Source organism: Botryllus schlosseri, chromosome 8, assembly GCF_051294905.1.
Source record: "Botryllus schlosseri isolate E-star chromosome 8, Bs_hap1, whole genome shotgun sequence".
NCBI classification, from domain to species: Eukaryota; Metazoa; Chordata; class Ascidiacea; order Stolidobranchia; family Styelidae; genus Botryllus; species Botryllus schlosseri.
In genome coordinates, this window is record NC_137243.1 from 23,666,592 (window position 1) to 23,688,760 (window position 22,169).

The following is a 22,169-nucleotide window of genomic DNA, read 5'->3' on the forward strand; positions in this document are numbered from 1 at the left end:
CGATTGGGGTGTTAGCTACTGCTGTATAACTTGTTAATGGGGGTATGTATGTATAAGGGGTTTTATGGTGCTCGACTACTAGGGTCTTGTGCACCAGGCCTGAGAGTGCTATAGTCGAATCAGATATGTCTACACAATACAACAAATTCTACGACCGCAATAACCATGTGCGGATCAGTTACCAGACATTCCAAGGTAAAGCTAACATTGCTACGTTCGGCTACGTTTTTTAAATATTGTCTCTGGTGATCGTATCGAGGACACGTCAGTAGAAAATGTTCGACAGATTCTGGTACGCTGCACGATTCGCAGAGACCACTTTCGCGACAACTCATGCGATGGAGGTGCGAGTTCAATATACAGTGTCCAGTTTGTAGTCGCAATATAATTGCTGATTCCCTTCGCGACAAATTTCGTGGACGGAGAATGCATGAGAACGGTGCGTGCATACGAAGGTACGCAGAGTCTGGATCGCTGCCATTTAATTCCGACACCCACTTCTCAGTACATAAGCCATTGGCGGATGACTTCATTTCAGGAAGTGACAGAATCATTTCGTTTTTGTCGTTGGATCCAGGTGTGCTTGCGGCCAGTTTTGCAAGTTTATCCGCCCTTTCATTGCCACGTATTCCTGTGTGAGCGGAAATCCAAGTGAACGTCACTTGTAGGCTACTCCATTGGTTACCAGGTCCCTGCAAAGTAAGATGATAGTTTCAATTAAACTATTCGAATTGCCATTGTTTTTGATTGACATCAAAGCGCTTTTACTGTCAGAGAATATCGCCAACTGTTTGGACGGCATACATGCGCTGCTCGCCCAATTTAGACTCATCATAATTGCGTATAATTCTGGGAACAATATTGATTGATTGGCGTTACGCGAGACCCAATGAGAATATTGAAATTCTTCAACTCAAAACGCTGCACCACCGCACGTATTTGTTTTCGAACCGTCGGTGTATACTTTCGTGTAAATACGATAGCGCGTCGCTATGTAACGTTCGCATTCCTGTTAATGGGGGTAATATCGGTAGCAAGCAGAGAAGGTCAAAGTAGTCAAGATATCTACTCAAGTGGAAGTAGAAGTAGCGACGAAAAAAATCTACTCAAGTACGAGTAGAAGTACTTCTTCCATAAGGCACCTAAAACTAATTGAAGCAGGAGTAGAATTGACTGACTTTTAATCTTCCCAAGTAAGTAACTAATTTTGAAAACTGTCTTAATTCGTTCGCGTGGAATGTCAAAAGCTGCAAATTGAGCTATGCGGAAGGTGTAGAGAGCTTGATTCGTATTGATGCATCCCAGGAGGTATCAGTTTTCGAAAGAATAAGCATTCTTTGGCATCATGGGATGCAAATTATATAGTCTTGATATAAAAATGCGATACTGAACCTTTGTTTACTAGAAGACCCTGTTTTAGAGAATATCATGACATGGCGCCCTACCCCATATTATAAGGCCCCAAGTTTGGGCGAAGAGCGATACGGAGAAGTTGTGTCGGATACGGTTTCAACACTTTGCGCGATTAGTATACGTTATTAACAAATATGACGCAAAATGCAGTAGGCCGTGATAGGTTGCCATGCTAACTAGGGCTGGGCAAAATCGAGTACCTGAGTGATTCGATTCTGAATCACGTATTATGCTTCGAGTCGAGTCGAGTATCACTCATTATGACGTCACAGCAAAATGTAGTAGGTATGTCAAAGTTCAAATATGTACCTTTTATGCCACCGCAAAGAATATATTGCCTGGTATCCATCACATTGAAGATACTTCAGTATTTCTCCGACCCTACACTGTTAAAAATATTCTATGCCAAATTACTGGTCTGGTCCTGGCAGCAGTTTTACGACTCTGAGACCAGTAAATTTGAAAATTATTTTCCCGTAAATATTATTGACCGTAATTTATTTTTACAAATACTGACTGTTAAAATTTTTACGGAATACTCCCGTTACTTGACGTAACGGAAAACGGCTGTAATACCAAGTTACTGGTCTAGTCCAGTGCAGCAGTTTTACGCTGATGAGACCAGTAAATTCGAAATAACTCTCCCCGTAATATGATTTTACATATGCTGACCGTAGGAAATGTTACGGAACATTTCCGTAACCTAAGGTAACAGAAATCTGCTGTAATATCAATATACTCGTCTGGTCCCTTGCAGCAGTTTTACGTTCCTGAGACCAGTAAATTTGAATCAGGTTTATTTGGTGCGGGAACACGTAAAAAAAGAGTAAGTGTGGATAATGACGGAAATCCAGTCTTTCTTGTGGAGATCATCGGTCAGCAACTGCCTGAATGAAGAGGGCTTCATCAAAACTTCAGCAGCAGTTGAAGGACTGTACTTTGGGCCATGCTCTTTTGTAGGTTCTTCTATAATCTGAACAAAGATTATGCTGTCATCAACACCGTTACAATTTGGAAACTTTGAGACGCTATAGTATGACATACTGCGACTTTTCATATTCTTGTCAATTTCTCAAATAATGATGGCCTAGGATAGCGATGTCGAACATAAGGCCAGCAGGCCGCATGCGGCCTGCGAAGCAATTCTGAGTAGTTTGAAAAAACCCTGTATTACCCAGCACATTTTCTAACAAATGTTGAGATATTATTGTAAGAAATGCTTCCCGCAAGGCCACAAATGTCAAGATCATAAACCGTAATATAATTATCCGACAGTGGTGTTATGGTTTTACTCTAGTCGTCATCAGGAACAAGTTGGTGATACTGACATCCAATTCCAAAAACTCAAAAAAGTGCACACTGAGTTCATATTTTTATGAAGAAATGAGCCAAAAAGTAGTTATTCGTGAAGTGAAAAAAAAACTGTTATATGCAGGTCGCATGGAGAATATAATAGTTATAAAAAATACAATTCAAATATATTTGGTCGCACTGCTGTATCACTTCTACTCAAAGGCCCCAGACAGACAGAGAAACCCGAATGACGATTAAGAATGAGCCAAATTCTAACGTCTGGTTTACAATTAAATCACTTGTGTTCCTCAAAGCGCATACGATGAGTTAACGGCAGTTTACGATTAAAACAAAGGGAGCATACAAATATGTCAGCGTATTCCGTGGTTAGAGTCAGTGTTTAAGCGGTTGAATTCAAACGATCAATCTTTGAATTTTTGCCAAACTTCCGTTGTTTGCGAGTAAAGGTGCTGCTAGAATATATCCATATGATATGATCGTGAATGTTATGTAATATACCAAAATGTATACAAGATTGATAATAAACTATTCAAGCGAAAAGTAAGGTCGGGCGTTTTGATGTACCGTAACATTTTGGAATGATTTGACTGATCCGGCCCGCGAGCGGTTTGAAAGTTTGAATCTGGCCAGCGACGCAAGTTGAGTTTGGCCTAGGACTTCGTACCTGAATCATCTTTTCCAGCGTGATTGCAAACTTTTCTGGCAATACTCCTTTGAATCGCACGTCCAATGTATTTCGCACGGCATCGTGCTAGAAGCGAGAGGCGAAATGATCCCTTTCTATCACATAAGCATTCGACGTCATGATTCATAATGCCATAACGCTTCCATTTTCGTGTAGTTCAATGTCAGAAAATGTAATACATTCTTATAAGCCATAGCTTCTGTTCACCATTAAACTGTAACGAAAATACATACGTCTTCAGAAACAGGACTGAGAATAACTTGCCAGATTTGAGCTCGGATACTGCTATACCTACAACAGGGGTTCTCAACCCGCGGCCCACAGACGATTATTTTGCGGCCCGCGACATCTTTCATTATAACGCAAGTAGCCTACTACTGACACAGTATTGTTACAAATTAATTTAGGTTCTTAGCACTTGTATCGTACCGTCTCTGTTTCTTTTGATTACTCATTCTTGAATGCAGTGGTTCTCAAACTGGGGCGCGCGCCCCCTTGGGGCGTGAAAGCATCTGAAGGGGGGCGCGAAAATGAGGTCGACTGACAAAAATGTTCGCGCTGCGCGCAATTTATCTCCAATTCATAGTTATTTCACTGTGTATAGTCTGGTTTCATATTTGAGAATTCTCCCATCAACAGCCATAACCTTCCATGCCATCAAACTAGCCGTTTGTATTCCTAGCATTCTGGTTGCATTTTGTTATATGACGTTAGGGGGTTCAAAATTGTTCCCTATCAAAAAGGTGGGCGTGTCTAAAAGAAATTGAGAACCACTGCTTTAATGGGGCGTTTCTTGAGATATGCTCGACTTCAGATTGTTATTGTTTTGAATCGGTATTAGGCTGGAATCGGATTCAAGAGAATCCCACTATGTAGTAGGCCTACACTTTTAAAGAGTGTTTGACGCAATGCGAACGGTTGTTGAGATTGCCGACTACGTTACAGGCGCATCGTTCAAAATTGCTTTGAATATGGCTAAACTCAAGAAAATCTGCTATAGAAGGTGTGATTTCAATAAAACCTAAACATTCTGTGCGAATATTTGCTGCTTCCGGAACTTAGCAGCAAGGGCAACATCACCTGACAAATTTCTAAGATACAGTCGTCCGATTCAATCGGGACCAGACGAGTAACATTAATGCCAGTCGATCTTTTATCGCATGTTCTGAAACACGTTGCCACGTATACTACTTTAACCCAGCCTCGGACGAATCCACCGACTTGGCATAATATATGCAGAAGAAATGCTGGCTGGGCAAACGTGGGGAGGGGACCAGCGAAAAATATCAACTTGGCAAAGCCGGCTTCTGCTCCAGGCATGGAAGGAAATGATAAGGGGTGATTGGTTTGCTCAGAAATGGCCCGGAACGCCACTTCTTCTCATATCACTCAGAGCGCAATGTGATAATGGCCTCTGTAACGCAAAAGTTAACGTAATTTATACTTGCTCGCTCACGCATTGAAACAGAGAGTTCGGTTCTCTGGTGGTAGGGTTTGAAGTTGCATATACCGACTTGGCAACGAATGCAATGCACCCTCCATGAGAAGATTTACTTGCGCTGCTAGAAGATAGGCCTACACTATATATTCTCACAACAAGCAGCAGCTGCAAACTTACGAACGCTGTCCGTTATTACTTTACAATGCATAAAAATGTACTAAATAACCGTATACGGCTGGTAAATAGGCTACAGTAGCCTAAATTTAATATTAGCCCACAAATACATGGTAATATTGTTCTGCGGCCCGCAGCGTCTTTTGCTGTTGAAATGCGGCCCGTTATACAAGGGAAGTTGAGAACCCCTGACCTACAATATCTGCTATCAACACCTGCGATATTCTAAAGCTAGAGTTAAGCTGTGGCTTCGAAACCCTCAATATCTTACAGCATGGAAAACTGAATTCATTCAGTTTTCCATGCTTACAGCAACGCATCTTGTTATTATCCAATACGAAAACATCGCGTCGATATAATATCTGTCTCGGAACATTCAGCCGCACGTGCTCAGGCTCAGATATGTCTGACGTCTGACGCCACATGTCTGGAATATGTATGACGTCACAATGTACTGTTCGCTCGAGCAGCTACGAATTCATGATCAAACAATTCACAAGGCCATTCGCAGGAAAAAGGTGAAGGACGTCTACTACTCTCGTCTCAATGGCAAAGAAGCATGGCGGCTAAACACCAGCTCCAGTGTTTCGATATATAGTTTGCATCATACATGCGTTAAGGAGTCTACAATGGTGGCAGAACTGGTCCAACAGATAATTACACAAAATATCATACCTGCAGTAAAACTACATAACATACCAAATTCGCTTGCCATGCTACTATTGCTAGACCTTGGTGTCTCAAAGGATACTATTTATAAAGCGATATAAACGATGGTATCTGCAATGCCCAAATGTTCGGATACCATTCACCGATTAGCAATCAGCACGGCCATCGATGTCGTAATTTGGTTGATGATTGAAACATGATGTAATTACGAAAATCATATATATATATGTCCATAAGACCGTAGCGTGTAAAATGATCGAATTGTGAGTTCAATAGCAATGTTGCAAATAATGATTATCCAGTAAATCGCTTTTACGAATGCAAAAGTAAATCCGGAATACTTATTATCCAGTAAATTGCTTTTACAAATCCAAAAGTAAATCTGAAATACTGATTATCCCGTAAATTGCTTCTACGAATTCAATCTGTAATTTTTTTACCCTCTAAAAACAAGTAAATTTACTTTTGACGTGCCCGTATATTTATTTAACGGGCATTTACCGTTAATATAACTGACGGGACAAATTTACCGGTATAATTTGGGTAAATCTACGAATATTTCTAAGAGTGTACCGCTTTCATTGCACTTTGTGACAATGTCGTGGGAGGATCATGACTTAGGAAATGCTTTTTTCCAGTAACCTTAGTAGCTTTGTACTGTGTTTCGTATGCTGCGATACGGTAAATCAAGGTTTCAGGGCTTCCGCAGTGGAAAATAGTATCAAAACCATAATTCTCGTTGATAAAATAACTTTCAGTAGCGAGGAGCGTATAATTCCAGTACTCGAAAAAAATCGTATTTTGCTATACTCGACTCGAATCATGAAAATAATTACTCGATTCAGATTCGAGTACTCGAATCATTGTGCCCAGCCCTAATGCTAACCGTGCTGCAACTCAGTGCCGTAGTAAACAAAACATAGCTTTAGCAATTTTTATATTGCTTATGGGTGATGATATCGACGTTTAGCAGTGTGCTTTTTATGCCGTCGTTTCATGGTAAAAGTACTGTAATTCATTACCTTATTGCCGCTGTAATGCGCAGTGCTATGTAATTTACATACATACATAGTTCTATATAAGCACGGTATCACGAACTGGTACCGTAATCATTACTGAAGTATGGATATTTTGGATATGCTTGATGACAATTCTGACGACGCGAGTACCATGGCTGTGACAAGGCATCACTTAGTAGACATATTGGATTCATCTCAAAAATACTCAGATAAGGAATTCGGTCAGCTATACAGATTTTCGACGAGAACTACGTTGATTTTATTGAATATGATCGAAGACAGCCCACGGTTGAACGTACGGTGCCACACTTTGCATCCATGATGTAATTAATCTGTGTACTGCGATTTTTTGCATCGAGTAATTTGCATCGAACCCATGCTGACTTGTTTGACATCAATCATACAACTTCAATACAAAGCATACACTGCACTGAAGTTCCCCATGTCATCATCAGTTCGCATTCATGGTACCCATATTCCGATAACATGACTATTGATGTGCATCTCGAATACTTTCAAATAACAAATACGAACTCCATCAGAAGAAATCCAATGGTATATTATGTTGGAAGACAGAGGCTACACCTGATGACTACATTAACGAACCCCCATCTACTAAAGAAGAACAACTATTATCGGAAGACTTGTACGCTAATGGAGCGATGTTTCGACATTTTAAAACAGTGCTTGCAGATCATATGCGAATTAAGAATTCCATTTCAGCAATCAGTGCAGTTTCACTACCAAAACCACTAAATCTGCCAGTACCTGGTATTGACTTTACTTCCAAGGAAACTACAGCGGTTCACATATGAAGTTGGATCCGCTTGCGCAAGAACTTATTCTGAAAATCCCATCAATATATATTCTAATAAGGTTCATTGGAAAATTAGAAGACAGTAATAATTTGCTGCCATGACAATAAAAAATGAAGAAAATATTTTGCATTACATAGCAAAGTCAGAATGGAAGAATTAACTCGCAAATTACGCCGCAGATAAATTATAAGGAAAGAAAAGGGTTCCCTATTTATTCAAATTGACCAAACTGTGTAATGAAATGTTACTATTTTAACTTGGCAAGGAGACGGAATAACATTCCTTTTCAAGTTCCAATCAATGTTTTCCATTTTTATCCCATGCTCTTCAATCTTCATCCTCAATCTGGGCCGGCATCAGATGAGATCCTATGCCATCGCAGCTCCTTTCACAAGGTTGAGATTTTCTGTCTGAATTGAAAGACGTTCATATTAATTCTATAATGAGCTACCTGCAATTCACTAAAAACTTGTACTCTGCAACCAGCTGATCACAAGGTGCAGAATTGGTAGTTTTCATTGTATTGTATACTAGAGCCCGACCGATATTGATTTTTGGGGCGCCGCCGATAAAACCGATATCTTACTTCTTCACCTATAACCCCTATATATTCACCCGATATTCAAAAGACGTGGAATCTACCTTAAAGGCGCATTTCAAAACTTCAGAACAGCTTCACAGCCATTTCTATACTTGATAGGATATAAACTAGAAATGCTGCGTCAGGACACCTGTGGAGTGTAAATCTATGTTAAACATATCAATATTCTCAGTCTAGCGGACAAAGATTAGAGTTTTTGGACTTCCTATCACCATGCTAGGACGTCACGAAAATTGCCGATATTTATTCACCTCCAATGGCCGATACCAATAATTCTTTCAAAGTGTGATATCGAGTCGGTCGGGATCTATTGTATACCATCTCATATCAATTGTTACAGGGTTGTAACTATGTGTATTGCACTGGTAATTAGTAGGGCAAGTTTTTGTAACTTTCGTAACTTTTTTTACAGCTTCTGGAAGCTTCGTAAATACTCATAATGTATGTAGTATGGTGTTATAATCTGTTTGGAGGAGTTTTATGTTGCAACTTTTTGCAACTTTTGTCTATATTTTTCATGCAACTTTTTTGTGCAACTTTTATCAAGTATTGCGCAAAATATTCTATAAAACTATAATAAAGACTAAATTAATGGACTTCAAGTGACAATACGGCCCACCATAGGCGCCGGACGCAGGTATACTCGGTATGCCGTGTTTACCTAGCATTTTTTTTCGGGTATGCGGCATACCCACTATTCCGTTATTCATGAAACTCCCTGAACTAACTGGTAAATTGTGCGAACCCTATGTAAATAAAAATGTAACCATGATCGATTGAATAGCGAAGGAAGAAACGGAACAAGCAGACACCATGCAAATTTTAAACTGCTGGAACCTTTCGAGTATCTCACACCCTCATGATTTCAAAAAAAATGTACAAATGCAACTTCTGCAACTTTTGTTAAAATTAAAAAAATAAATGCAACTTTCTCAGGTTTTAAGTGCAACAAAAACTTGCCCTAGTAATTAGCAATCTTTGGAGCAGTAAAACACTATCTCCCACACTATCGTCCGCAGATGCACTTCACAAAAAAATTCATTACAAGTGGGAATTATATACCTTACAATGGTGACGGCAGTGGAGTAAAAGTTTGCCATACTCTCAGAAACAGCAAGATGGGAGATTGCTTGTCTGAATGCTTCAGAAGGACTTGATGCTATACGCATGTTTACTCATGCACAATGCACATCTGCTAGCGATGTCGGAAAATACTGAAATTGATCGTTTTACGACTAGCTAAGAATTGCATCACAAAATCGCTGGAATGTATGAGAAGAACATTTGATAGCGTGAATGCATTTCCTTTTAATAAAAAACACTTGGTGAGACTTCGATATAATATACATCTACACTCGTACAATTGAGATTTTAGCAATAAGTAGTGATGAACATAACGAGATGAGTTTTCCCTGAGACGAACCGATCATCATCATGGGAACACTGCACGATGTTGACCATGTATCGAACAAGTTCTCATTACTCTCTCGCAATATAACCTACAGACAATACGGTTCGTGGTACAGAACTTGAATATAGCTTTTAATACAATATCCATTGTAAAATAATATTTATTGAACTCGAAGACTTTTCGAGTGCCTCTTTTCAAGAGTTAACGGGAGGGATTTAAACAGATTTAAAAGCAAAACCAAAAAGGCAAAGTATGACGTAACAATCAAAATCACAGACCATGAAATTCGCATCGTAACAATGGCAACAATAACAAACTATGAAGTATTCGGACATACTGGACATTTTTGGACTATGGCTATCCAGATCACATATTAAAATGCTCCATCTCTAGGGTTTTGAATAAATCGGACATAGCTCCCGAATACGGACCAGAAAAATGCCCGGCATTTTTACACCTACCTTGGCTAGGTAACGTGTCCAACCGTTTCGAAAAACTCATTAAATCGGCTGTTCACCGTTGTTATTACAGCGTAAACAGTCAAACACGCATGTGGTGTACACAACGAAACCCTTGTTGCCGAACTCTCGAAAAGATGTACTTCCTGCCTTTAATGCAAGTAATGTTGTTTACCAATACAAGTGCCACTGTCATAGTAGGTATGTAGGACGTACATCTCAAAGATTGGTTGAGCGTATTAAGCAACACATTCCAAAATTGATTCGGTCAAAAACATGCGCAAATGATCGCACGGAGCTTGCACGTCAGTGCAAATTGGCTGCCAAAACACACTGCTATGACGATTATCAAGCATATGCTTCGTCAATTGGTCAGCATTTGAGTGAAAACCTTGCCTGTGCACAGCACTATGATGACAATATGTTCACTGTCATTGCGCGTGGTAGGTCTTTGTTTCATCTAAAAGTGCTTGAGTCTACTATTATTCAATTGAACAAACCTATTTTATGTAGACAAAAAGATTTCCTCTATAACCTACAAATTTCCCATTAGTGCGTGTTGTATTTATGAATTGCGTTGCTACTATAGTACCGTATGTCCGAATACTTCATAGTTTGTTATTGTTGCCATTGTTACGATGCGAATTTCATGGTCTGTGATTTTGATTGTTACGTCATACTTCGCCTTTTTGGTTTTGCTTTTAAATCTGTTTAAATCCCTTTAGTGTGCCGTTAACTCTTGAAAAGAGGCACCCGAAAAGTCTTCGAGTTCAATAAATATTATTTTACAATGGATATTGTATTGAAAGACAATACGGTGGAATCACTTTCAAAATGTTGTTCAAGTTGCTGAATCTGTGCGGGTATGACAGCTATATCCATTAATCTACTGATATGCGCCATATTATGGATAAAATTTATATCTAAAAACTTACCTTGAAACAAAAAGTGCGATTGCCGGTTCAGATACCATATCTACAGTCACTTTTCCAATTGAATGTTCTGAAGACCATTTTCAGTTTTAGCACTTTCTCTTATTTTTGAAGCAATATTAAAATGCTGCTCTGTTCCATTGCCATGTTTGGTGATGTAGCATTTCACGGTTTGGTAAATTGTTTCCAATGCAAGAGGACGGATAAACTCATTCATTCCATACTTTTTATGCAATTTTCATCAAACAATCTGAAATAACATGATCATCAGAAATGAAGAGAAGCACAATTGAGTACCGGTAACAAAATATCGCCAACATGCCATCTTTAAAACGAACCTCAGATAAGCAAATCAAATCTACTATGTCCTAACATTACAAACTTCGCAAAATTTCTATACCTGTGTGCATTAATCCAGACTTTAATTCTGGTGGCGAACAGGATCAAGAAGCAGCAATCTATACTCTGTCAGTTCTGGCAGAATCTTACTAATCTAATTTTCTGGTCCACATAAAATCCAGCGAGGTGCAAAATCCCCAGATCTCTTACTTGATCTATATTTTGACCTCCACTAGAGATCTATCGACTACTCAGGACCAATCATCTGAAATGAATTGCCACAAGATATCCGTGAATTGCCTTATAATAGATTTAAAAAAGACCTACTTAATCACCTATTGTCGTTATATTAACACTGTTGTCCTACCTTGCCAGACATTGCTTTATTGATCATTTGCTACCATCGTTTACTTTTTATTTTCCTTTTTAAACCAACATCTTTCACAGCCTGACTGTATAGAGTCAAATGTACCTGTTTGATGCTGGTGTTATCAGACTAGTTGACCGTCACAGTCGTATCGATCATTCATATCTGATACCGAATACTGTGAATGCATTTTTTCTGTACCACCATCGTTGCCGTCTGATTTTCATGTATTTTGGTTGGATAAAAATAAAGACTCTCTCTCCCTCTCTCTGTGTGTGTGTCTCAGTCACTCCATAACTACTGTGCGCGAAGCGCAACAACATTTCTGGGCTTAAATTGACTTTTATGAATAATAAATGTTGGTACTCCGTGAAAATAGCTCCGAAATTCCTCGGGCTATCTTTCGTATTGGGAAATCTAACTACTTCTACTTGACAAACTGAAAATAGCGAAAAGTAAGAAAGTAGATCACAAAATATTACGAAGTAGAAGTAGAGAAAATCAGATATACTTGAGTAAGTACCAGAAGTAGAGGAAAACTACTTGAGCACTTCCAAATAGTAGAAGTACTTCGTTACAGACCACCTCTGGTAGCAAGTAATAAAACCCGTTTTACACTTTGCTCAATATCAACGTAGCAATACTCGGTCTCCGAATACATTGTCCCATCTGGCTAGACCGTTAAGGCGTAAGCTTATATTCCCTTGCACGTCTTCGTCGGAAATGTTGGTAAAGCGACGGAAGATATGGATTTTATGGGATTATCATATCATTTGATTGCCCCAGTTGATACACTTGGCGGCGTTTAAAACGTCAATACATATTTTAGCATCGTGGAATTATGTGGCCCAAGTCGTCGATGTACAAACGGGCACTGCGCTCTAAAAATAATGTGGTCTCAAATTGAGGGGCAAAACGAACAAAAATTTTTGGCCGAAGCCATTTTCTTCAGAACGCCACCGTAATGGAGCTGCAATTTCTTGAAATTTCCACAGGAACTTCACGCTCCAGCGGCTGCTTAACCCGTTACATGGCACGATGTCTTCATCGTCGCACTTGCTCGACGCGATAAGGCAGTCACGCAGAGAACGAACTTTAGACATATTACCTTCATAACATCGGCTGACAACTATCTAAATTTAATATAGGCTGTCACTTCACTGAAATGTAGTGTTGGAATTAGCAGACGTCATGAGGTTCGCGTTCGTGTTCACACAGAAGCTTTCTAAAAGGTTGGCGTTCACACGAGCCTGAACCTTTCAGAGGTTCACACCATCCCTAGAACGACGTTGTGATTACGAAGTTGAAACTTGACATTTTGTATTGAAATACACAAGTAGAACGGCCGAACAATAAGCAACATATTTTATACTGAATTTTTTAATTACCGTGTTGCTGAAAGATCACGCACTTCAGAAATTCTCCGAAGTGTAAGACTGATGAATGAATGCTGCAAAAGAAATACATCAACGGTTGACGTGCGACACAGCCAGACTAAATCATTTCCAATAGCTATAAACGTCATTGCATCAGGAAAGAACACAGTGCTAACCAGCTTTCTTTTGAATTAATTTGTTTTCCTCTATACAGCCGTGGTTCCCAACGGGTGGGGAATTCACTTGTCATGAGTTCAGGGTTTTCTGGTGGGTAACTGACGTACCTGCAAAATAACTACATACAGTATGTGCAGATGTACGGAGGCAAGAAAGCCATTACTATTACCAGTTCGCTGCTCTGGGCTGTATGTGTCGCTAATTCTGACGCGTTTTATTAAAAATAAACTCAGTGTGAATCCTAGAAAACCAATGTCACCGGGATGGATGCCGGAACACAAAAGTTTTATGGTTCAGTAAAAGTCAACTTTTTGTGTCTACTGTCAGATGTTCCAGGGATATTGAGTGCACTCAAAAACATCCGGCATATCATACTACTGAACTTATAGTTAAATAAAAATATAGTTAAGATGTAGCCTAATTACTACGGACGACAGAAATTACGACCATAGGTAACTGTAGACCTCGGATTCACGTTGATTGTTGGATTCATTACACGGGTCGTCACTATAAATCCGGGTGCGTCTTAACTCGGCCATTAAAAAGTCCTTATCAAATAAAATTATATTGCCAAATTGTATTGGAGGGAGGGTTGGATAGGGGGATTTTAGATTATGGGGGACGAAGACTCGAAAAATAGGATGTTGGAAATGAAGAAAAAGGTCGGGAACCACTGGTCAACGGTCCACACCAGGAGTAGGTACCAGACCGCTCCGTGATCGGGTTTTGATCAGCCCGCAGATACATTCGAATCGGAAAGCGTTGACAAATTTTATGCACCACTGAATGAATTCAAGTTTGCCAACCTGATCGAGAAAGATGAACCTTAAACTAATTGTTCTGTTTGGGTTTACATAGTTTGCGAGTAAACATCTTTAGCCATGAACATTAACAAGACAACGCCCCTGAGAGCACGCTGGTGTTACCGGGAAAAAGCCATATTATAAAGTGGTGATCGGTGGGAGTAAGCCTATGTGAGAATAAATCATCGTCACATTGGTCCCCGCTGCGACACTGAAATTAACCTGAGTATATAAATGTATATTGTATATTATCACGTGTTTTAGGAAATTTCAAAGCAAACCGCGGGCCGGAGAATTTGACCTAGCTGCCCACATACGGCTCGCGAGTTGATGACCCCTGCTTTATAGGATGTCGATTGGCTCGTTCGGTCGCGGGAATGGATATAGGCCTATTTTATATATATTGCGATGAACTATGAGAGATATGTCATGTTGTGCTGCTTTGTAATGAAACATCATTATTTACATTGCCAACGGAGTGTATAAGTTTGGAATAGGTCGCACAGTCATTTGAAACGACTGTAAACAACAATTTTCTGAGGTCATGAATCATGAGCTACTTTATCAAGTAATAGATTGGGTTCCCTACTTCAATAAAGTGTATTTGAAGTGTACATGTGAGACAGCTAGATATGTGTGTTAATACAGTCGAATTGCTGATACAAATGTGTACATTGTACGCAGAACAATTCCAGGAACTCAGCATTACAGGATCTGGCACATCGATTTCATAAGGATACTATCTTTTGAAGTGTTTACCTATTTCGCTGACTTGACGTGTGTGGTTTTGATTTGTACCGGGATATAGCAACTGTGAGATCGCGCTTCGTTGCAGCATTCCGTTTGCCGAGATGAAATTAGGAGAAATAGTATTTTCAACCAAATCGTGAAAGGATTTACCTGACAGGAAATCCTGAATGCAATATATCATACGACCGCCAAAGCCTAAGTTCGCGAACTTATGCTTCAGGCCATTACGCCATACAATATCGTAGTCCTGTTTAATATACAAGAAGATCGCGTCTACCGATTTATTGCAAATCAGCATGAATATTGCTGTTTCCTTTCCAATGCCAGTTCAGAATTGCAAGGTATAACGCATGAATTTTGCTGTTTCCTTTCCAATGCCAGTTCAGAATTGCAAGGTATAACGCAGGAAATTCTTACAGTATTGGTCAGTCGACACGCAGCAGCATGATACCAACTTCTCAATTGCAAAACAACTTTTAGATATTGCAGACAGAACTGGCATTACAAAAGAACCGGCTTTCGACTTTGAACCCCCCATCCCCACTGCACACACTACTGTACACGACGCACTACCACAACAAACCCAATTCCTCTACTGATCGGGCCTAATTACCTGCAACCAATGATGGCCAAGACGCCCCTATCATATGTGTGATTTGAGTGTGTGTCTTGGCCTCCAGAGACCTCTGAGACAGGCCCAGGGATTCCCCGCAGTTCCCCCAAACACCGCTTAACAGCCACCTCCATAAACCGATGAGTGGTGAACCCAATCGTGCGGTATGATTCTAGCGAGATTTGATATTGTCATTCTTTATCATTGGCACAGTCGTCGAGTGTACCCACTCCGATTGCTGTCTACCAAATTTCGAAGATTGGTTAAACAGATCCGACAGTGTCAAAAGGGCGGACCGTGTACTGTAGATCGTCGCTGGGGCATTAACGTAGGGTATGTCTATTTTACACATTTTGAGACAATTAACTTTATGGAAAGTTTTGCACGAGATCGTACGGATATGTGCAGTATGTTATACGTAATTCAGCGATGAGATCTACGATTCTAACACCTGAATTAAACGTTATCGCGAGCGAAATATATTACCATTTGCGACCCACTTACGGTCCCGACGCATACTTTTAGAATCACTGCCATAAACGAATTGCCCAGCTTGGCATGGTCATATAAAGAATGAATGAATATATAGTATCGCTAGTGGCACCGTGATCGCTAACGAGGCGCTCTCGTGATACATTCTAGCGAATTAATCGGAACACCTCATACTTTCCCATGAAACGGATTTCCGTTTGGAAGTATATCACAGTCATGTAATACGTACGCTTCCCCAGGATTTTCTCGGTACATGTAGACAATGAATGGGCAATTATATTTGTCATGAGGCCACATGATAAGCAGAAAATAGTTCGGACCGAACTATAAGTTCATACTATATTCAGCGGTGCGGATTCTCCGCGGTGACAGTTCGCCCTTACAGTATATATAGGAACATTCAAATGGTTATATATTCTCAAGGCATATTAGCGTGGCAGAATCCAAGAAGCATTTCTTCACAAACTCGCTATTCTAGAATGATTTAATTACTGTTGTTATGCATTTTGCGTGATGTTAAAATTCTGGTTGCTGTGTCCCGAGCTGTTTATAGCTTGGCAATGTTGCCTTGTTCTTTTGTTAGCTTCGCTTGGAAGTCTTCCGAAATGCACGCTCTCTCAGCCTTGGCCAAGTGTCTGTATTTATACCATCGCGTGTCTTTCTCACTACGTGGGAAGAACGTCAAGACGTCTGCAGGACCGCATAAACCAACATGTCCCCAGATTTATCAGAACACGTGCGTCACGCGATGTGAAAAGCTCACCCTTAACTCATCCACTTAAGATTGATGCTGATCGATCAAAAGCCATTAATTCTGCCATCGGCAAACATCTGTTGGATAATCCGATTTGTGCGAATAATTATCGAGACGACCGATTTCGAATCGTAGGTCGAGGCCGTTCACAATTCCATTTGTGTGCCTTGGAATCAACTTTTATCAAAATACACCAACCAAAACTCTGTCAACAAAAGGAGTTCGTGTATCACCTAAAAATAGTACATTGAACGCTCTCTCATTCGAAATTTCATGCTGGTGACGTCATATTTTGTGATACGATTGTTGATATACAATGTTCTTTCCAATTCTCTACTAGTTGCTGACGATTACCCCTGACGAGTGTCAGCCGAAAATATTCGGGTTCATTTCAATATGAATATACTATTTAATTGTATATTGAAGTTCTGTACCTCCAAGAAGCCCTTCATTATGTTCTGTAAAATGACAGCTGCTCACCACAAACTCCGGGACAGGCTTATCCTTGACTTGAGGATACAAATATTTATTGTACTAAATTTTCTTGCAAATGCGGCATTCGGAGTGAGTCTTTCTTTTTTGACACGGTCGTACATCATTAATGGATGACGATGACCGCTTATCTCGTGCATGGAGGTTTGAACTATGCTTTATCTGAAACTGTGACTTGTGAGTTCAATTGCTACGGCATGCCAAACCACATTTACGTTATTGTTTGTCTTAATTACGCATAATATGTTTGTCGGCTATGCCAACATAGATAAACAGGATTAACAAGGTAAACCCATTTCTGGGTCAGTTTATATATCTTAAGGTGTTAGCCCATGCTTTACCATTCAAAATTATGTCATATTTTTTAAATCCTGAGCAATTTTTTTCTCGCCGGTCGTATTGATGTAGACCAGTGGTTCCCAACGTGGGCTATATCGCCCCCCAGGGGCGATTTGGCGGTCTAGGGGGGCGAAAATAACGAAGGGGCAATAGGTGGCGAAAACGGACGAAGGGGGCGATAGGTGGCGAAAAAAACGAAGGGGACGATAGGGGGGCGATGGCACGTTAAGACGGCTATATTGTAGTCTGGACCGTAACTACCGCACCCCAAACCCCCAATTGGGGGCAAAAATATTTCGTGAATCAACAAAAATTGTGGTGTAATTTTTTAGAAATTCATGTACCTTTTTCCAAAAATTTTCGCGCTACGCCCGATTTTATATTTTCATATATTTTCACTTGAGGGTACCCGTCCCCCAACAAAAATACCCATGATTTATGGAAATGGGAGACTTTGGCGTCAGCCATTACTGCGCCACGACGCACCAAGACATATGAAGTTAGAGGTCATGTAACATGCGACTCCGAGAAATGTGCCAGAACGATCAGCAGCGAGAAGACCTTGGCCGAGAAGGAATGCCCTTGTGATGACCGAAAACTTCGATATGTATACTTATACATATAAGTTTAATTGTCCATATGTGCCTCAATGGCTGGCGTCGAATGTTTCTGTCCTGGCGACCATAACCCAATCAGGACAAATATCATCCCGCAAAGAAAAAATTATTTGCCAGTTAAGAAATACCAATTTGAAATCAAGTGCGTCTTTTAGTTTGGTACGTTTTAACGATTTCCATATCTGCTGACATACCAGATAAAGGAGGTCACGAGATAGCATCATGTAACGAAGTCAATATAACAACGATTCCGCCTAATTTCGTGGCAAAGCAAACAATGTGATGGGGGTCGGTTTATCATCCTATGGGAGCCCAAGGCCAAAGTTTTTGGGGGCCTGACGAAGTGCTGTTACATTCCTGCCAACGGGTATACGCCGGAAGATGTTTAATTATTATTTAGGGGTGCCCTACCTTTTCTTTTCCAACACACCACACTCAGATCTACCGGTAAATCTGATTACGTGAGAAGAAAGAGGATGAAAAAATTGGTAGCAAGATATATGCAATTCCCGACCATATTGACCGATTCAAACATGAATTATATAAATTTGTGGCGCTTCGCGCGTTTAGGTGAAATACGGTAACTTACCAAACAGTACATGAAATGGGTATAGCTGATATGTAGCGAAAAAAAACACTGGCTGACAGGGGGTCTGATGTGGCTTATAGCCCTATCGGGCCAAAGACCAACGTTTTAGGGGGGTGACGTAGTGCTGTTTTTCGGTTCCCAATATTTGGGGGGCGATGATCGGTGAAGACCTTCAAAAGGGGGCGATGAGTCGAAAAAGGTTGGGAGCCACTGATGTAGACGATCAAAGCGGCCTGGCGCAAGCCTTTCCATCACATCAAAGTCCAATCATCCTACTTTCCGTGATTATTACGAATATGGTCAGAGTTATATGACCACATGACTTGGATCAGACACGTTATATCGGGTCTAAAACCGGCCATACACCGACATATTCCCGTCCAAAATCGGCTCGCACCTGAAGGTATCGATTTCAGCCCTAAAACAGGTGTTCGATGCGAAACAGATGGCAATGCAATGACCCTGATCTGCATCCAAAATTCGAACCGCAAGTTTAATCCTGACATTATTTTAAGTTTAAGCAATGGAAAGAGAAATATAAGAACTAAACCTCGAACCTTAATCAAATTTAATGAGAAATTATTTTCGTTTTAGCATCAACGTTTACTTAAATATAGCTTGGTTTGTATGGTGACGTAGTTGGTTCATAATCCACCATCCAAAATGCTATTTGACTGCTCGAGCACGAGTGGCCTTTGCCATTGTAGCTTTCAACTTGTATGCCTAATCTGTCTGATATGCGATGCCCTTTGCCAAATATACCAAATAACGTGCACCCATGCGCAAATGCAATTGCAAATTACGGTAAATTCAAATCGGTAACAGCACATCAGAAACAATTGACGCTTGTCTAATTAGAAATTACATACTGAAGCACGATGCAGGCATTCTATAATTGTTCTGGGCTTCAGTCTCATTTTTATTTCAGTGTATTTTATAGAGTAATAATGTCCTCTGAAGCTGTGCCAATTGACTCCATCAGCGGCGGTTTAATGCGATCTTCTCAAATATTGGCCGTGAAGATACGACCGGTGGCAGAAATCGTACCCATACCATCACGCTCCCTAGAACAATTCGACGCAATCGTGTTGGATATCTGATCGTAATCACGGACTCTCGCACAAAACATGACATTTGATTTTTCCAAGTCGTTTCCTGGATGATAATAATATAACAGTTTGTTACTAATTTTCAACTTCCGTCGAATAAATTATGTCAAATGTAAATATATGTAAACAAATTTCAGTAGCGCTGACACGCTGAATGTCAAATCCGATGCTATGAAGGAAATATGTCGTACACGCCCTTATGTCCTAAGGAAATAGAATACACTAGGCCCGATTTTGACATAAATCTCCTCACTGAACATCTTCCGTTTAACGCAGTATCTATACCACCTTGGCGTGTACGACATATTTCCTTCATAAAATCGGCTGACAACGATATAAACTTCGATCTCTGCGTGACTGCTGGAGCGTTATGTTGCAATCGAAATTTCAATAAATTGCAGCTCCATTACGGTGGCGTTCTGAAGAAAACGGCTGCGGCCAAAATTTTTATTTCGTTTTTCCCTTCAATTTGAGACCACATCATTTTTAGAGTGCAGTGCCCCTTGAACGCACTGAATTTTCTGTTATTAATTATGTACAAAGCGTGTTGAAAAAGTTTCATTTTGAATTTTCAAAATTCAATTTATTTTCAAAAATCTGCTGTGAAGCACTGTAGGCCTACCTCAGAAGATGATTCAAATAAGTCAAACGACTATTAGCATGACCGTTGTGACCTTTCGAGGAAAGCGTAGACCAATTTGCTTGATAGAGCCTTATAGGTTTTATTAACTGAAATTCGGCTACGATCTAAACGGAACTAAGACATCCACTTCCAAGCATACAGACATAAGCGACTGAGGTACAAACAGAATGAACAGAGCTAAGTAAACTAATTACAGTAATCAGTAATCAACCAAGTGTCTCTAACAATCACCACATTCACTCCCACCAAGAAAAATAGGGACTCGCATCTACGAGGTCCCATGCCCGTAACGTTCGAGAGCGCGCCTTATGCGCGTGGATCGGCGTAGCGGACGTTCCTCTGTATCTCCGCTGCTACGGGACTGCGCGACTTCATCGCGACTCGGAGAATGGGGTTCACAAGCAGAGTTATCTCTCTCGCTTCTGGAGGACTTCGTAAGTTCATCGGGAGTCCTCTCAACTGTATCGCTGCTCGAGGAAACCTCTTCCTCCGTTCCTTCACGCGCCCCAGATGGCTTCTCAGAAACAGGGTATAGGGTGCGAGATTCTTAACCGAAACCGTGGATTCTACACCGTTCCTGTGTCGTATTAAAGCGTATTTAGGATTAGCATAGGGTTACCATATTCTTGTGAAGCAAATTCCGGACACGCTTTAGCGCCCACTAGCGGATTTAAAAACGAGGTGACATATTGTCTGTCAATATGACGTCACACTAGCAAAGCATTGGCCATCGACTGTATACAGCAGTGGTAATGTTACGCGAAGGTCTTCGAGGTGTTACACGAGTAGATTCTGTTTTTTTCGACCGAAGGGAGTTATTGGTTAAAGTCGGGTTGATTTTGAGTTTTCGAAGCAGCCGTCGTCGTGAAGGTCGTCGTCGTTGGTAGGGGCTATCGCGCAAGTGACGGCCTACGGTGAAGAGATCTAGTCGTAAAGCATTGGGTTTCTTACCTAACCAAATTTCGTTTAGTATATTTGACCACAAGAATTTGAAATGGATCCACTACAGAAATCATCTACTGCGCCATAAAATGCACCTCAACACGGTGGAAACATTTTTACCACATTCGGCACGCTTATCTTATGTAGGTGGTACGCGAGCACTGCATAAAAACTCGAAATGCTACTTGGTATACAGGAATGGAGAGGAACATACGTCATGGAATTGGGCCATCTGTAATGCGGGCTCTGGTGATTGCTACTTGCTAGGGTCTGCAATAGATATCTCCAAGGTCCGAATGAAATCGTCTAGCGGGCCGCGTCTGGCTTTTCAGGATTGTGTTAGGCAGCCCTGCTATGCTGTTAGGTCGGTGCGGCTATCTGGTTATGTGTTTTAATCAGGTCCGAAGCAACATCTTTTCTGTCCCCTTACGCCGACAAAAGAACACTGATCTTGGTCCCCACATCCTCCATAGAAAAGGGGTGGTTCTTGGAGCGGACAAAGTGATCAAGACGTCGAATTCCAGGGCGACTCAGCGCTTCATGTATCTCTTGGAGGCTCGTTTGTGGCATGGCCTAGAGTCAACAACACACCCGAGACAAAGTATCAGGTCCGACATTCTCGGATCCAGGGCGATGAATGATATGATACTTTAGCGGACTTAAGTCGAGTTTCCACAAAGTGAGCTTCGCATTTTTTATCTTACTCGGATGATCTTTGCAGAAAATGAAAGATAGTGCTTTTTGGTCCGTGATCAATTTAAATTCATTTCGGTTCAAGATATAACCCCATTTTCGAATAGACTCGACGATGGCCAGTGCTTCCTTTTCTACA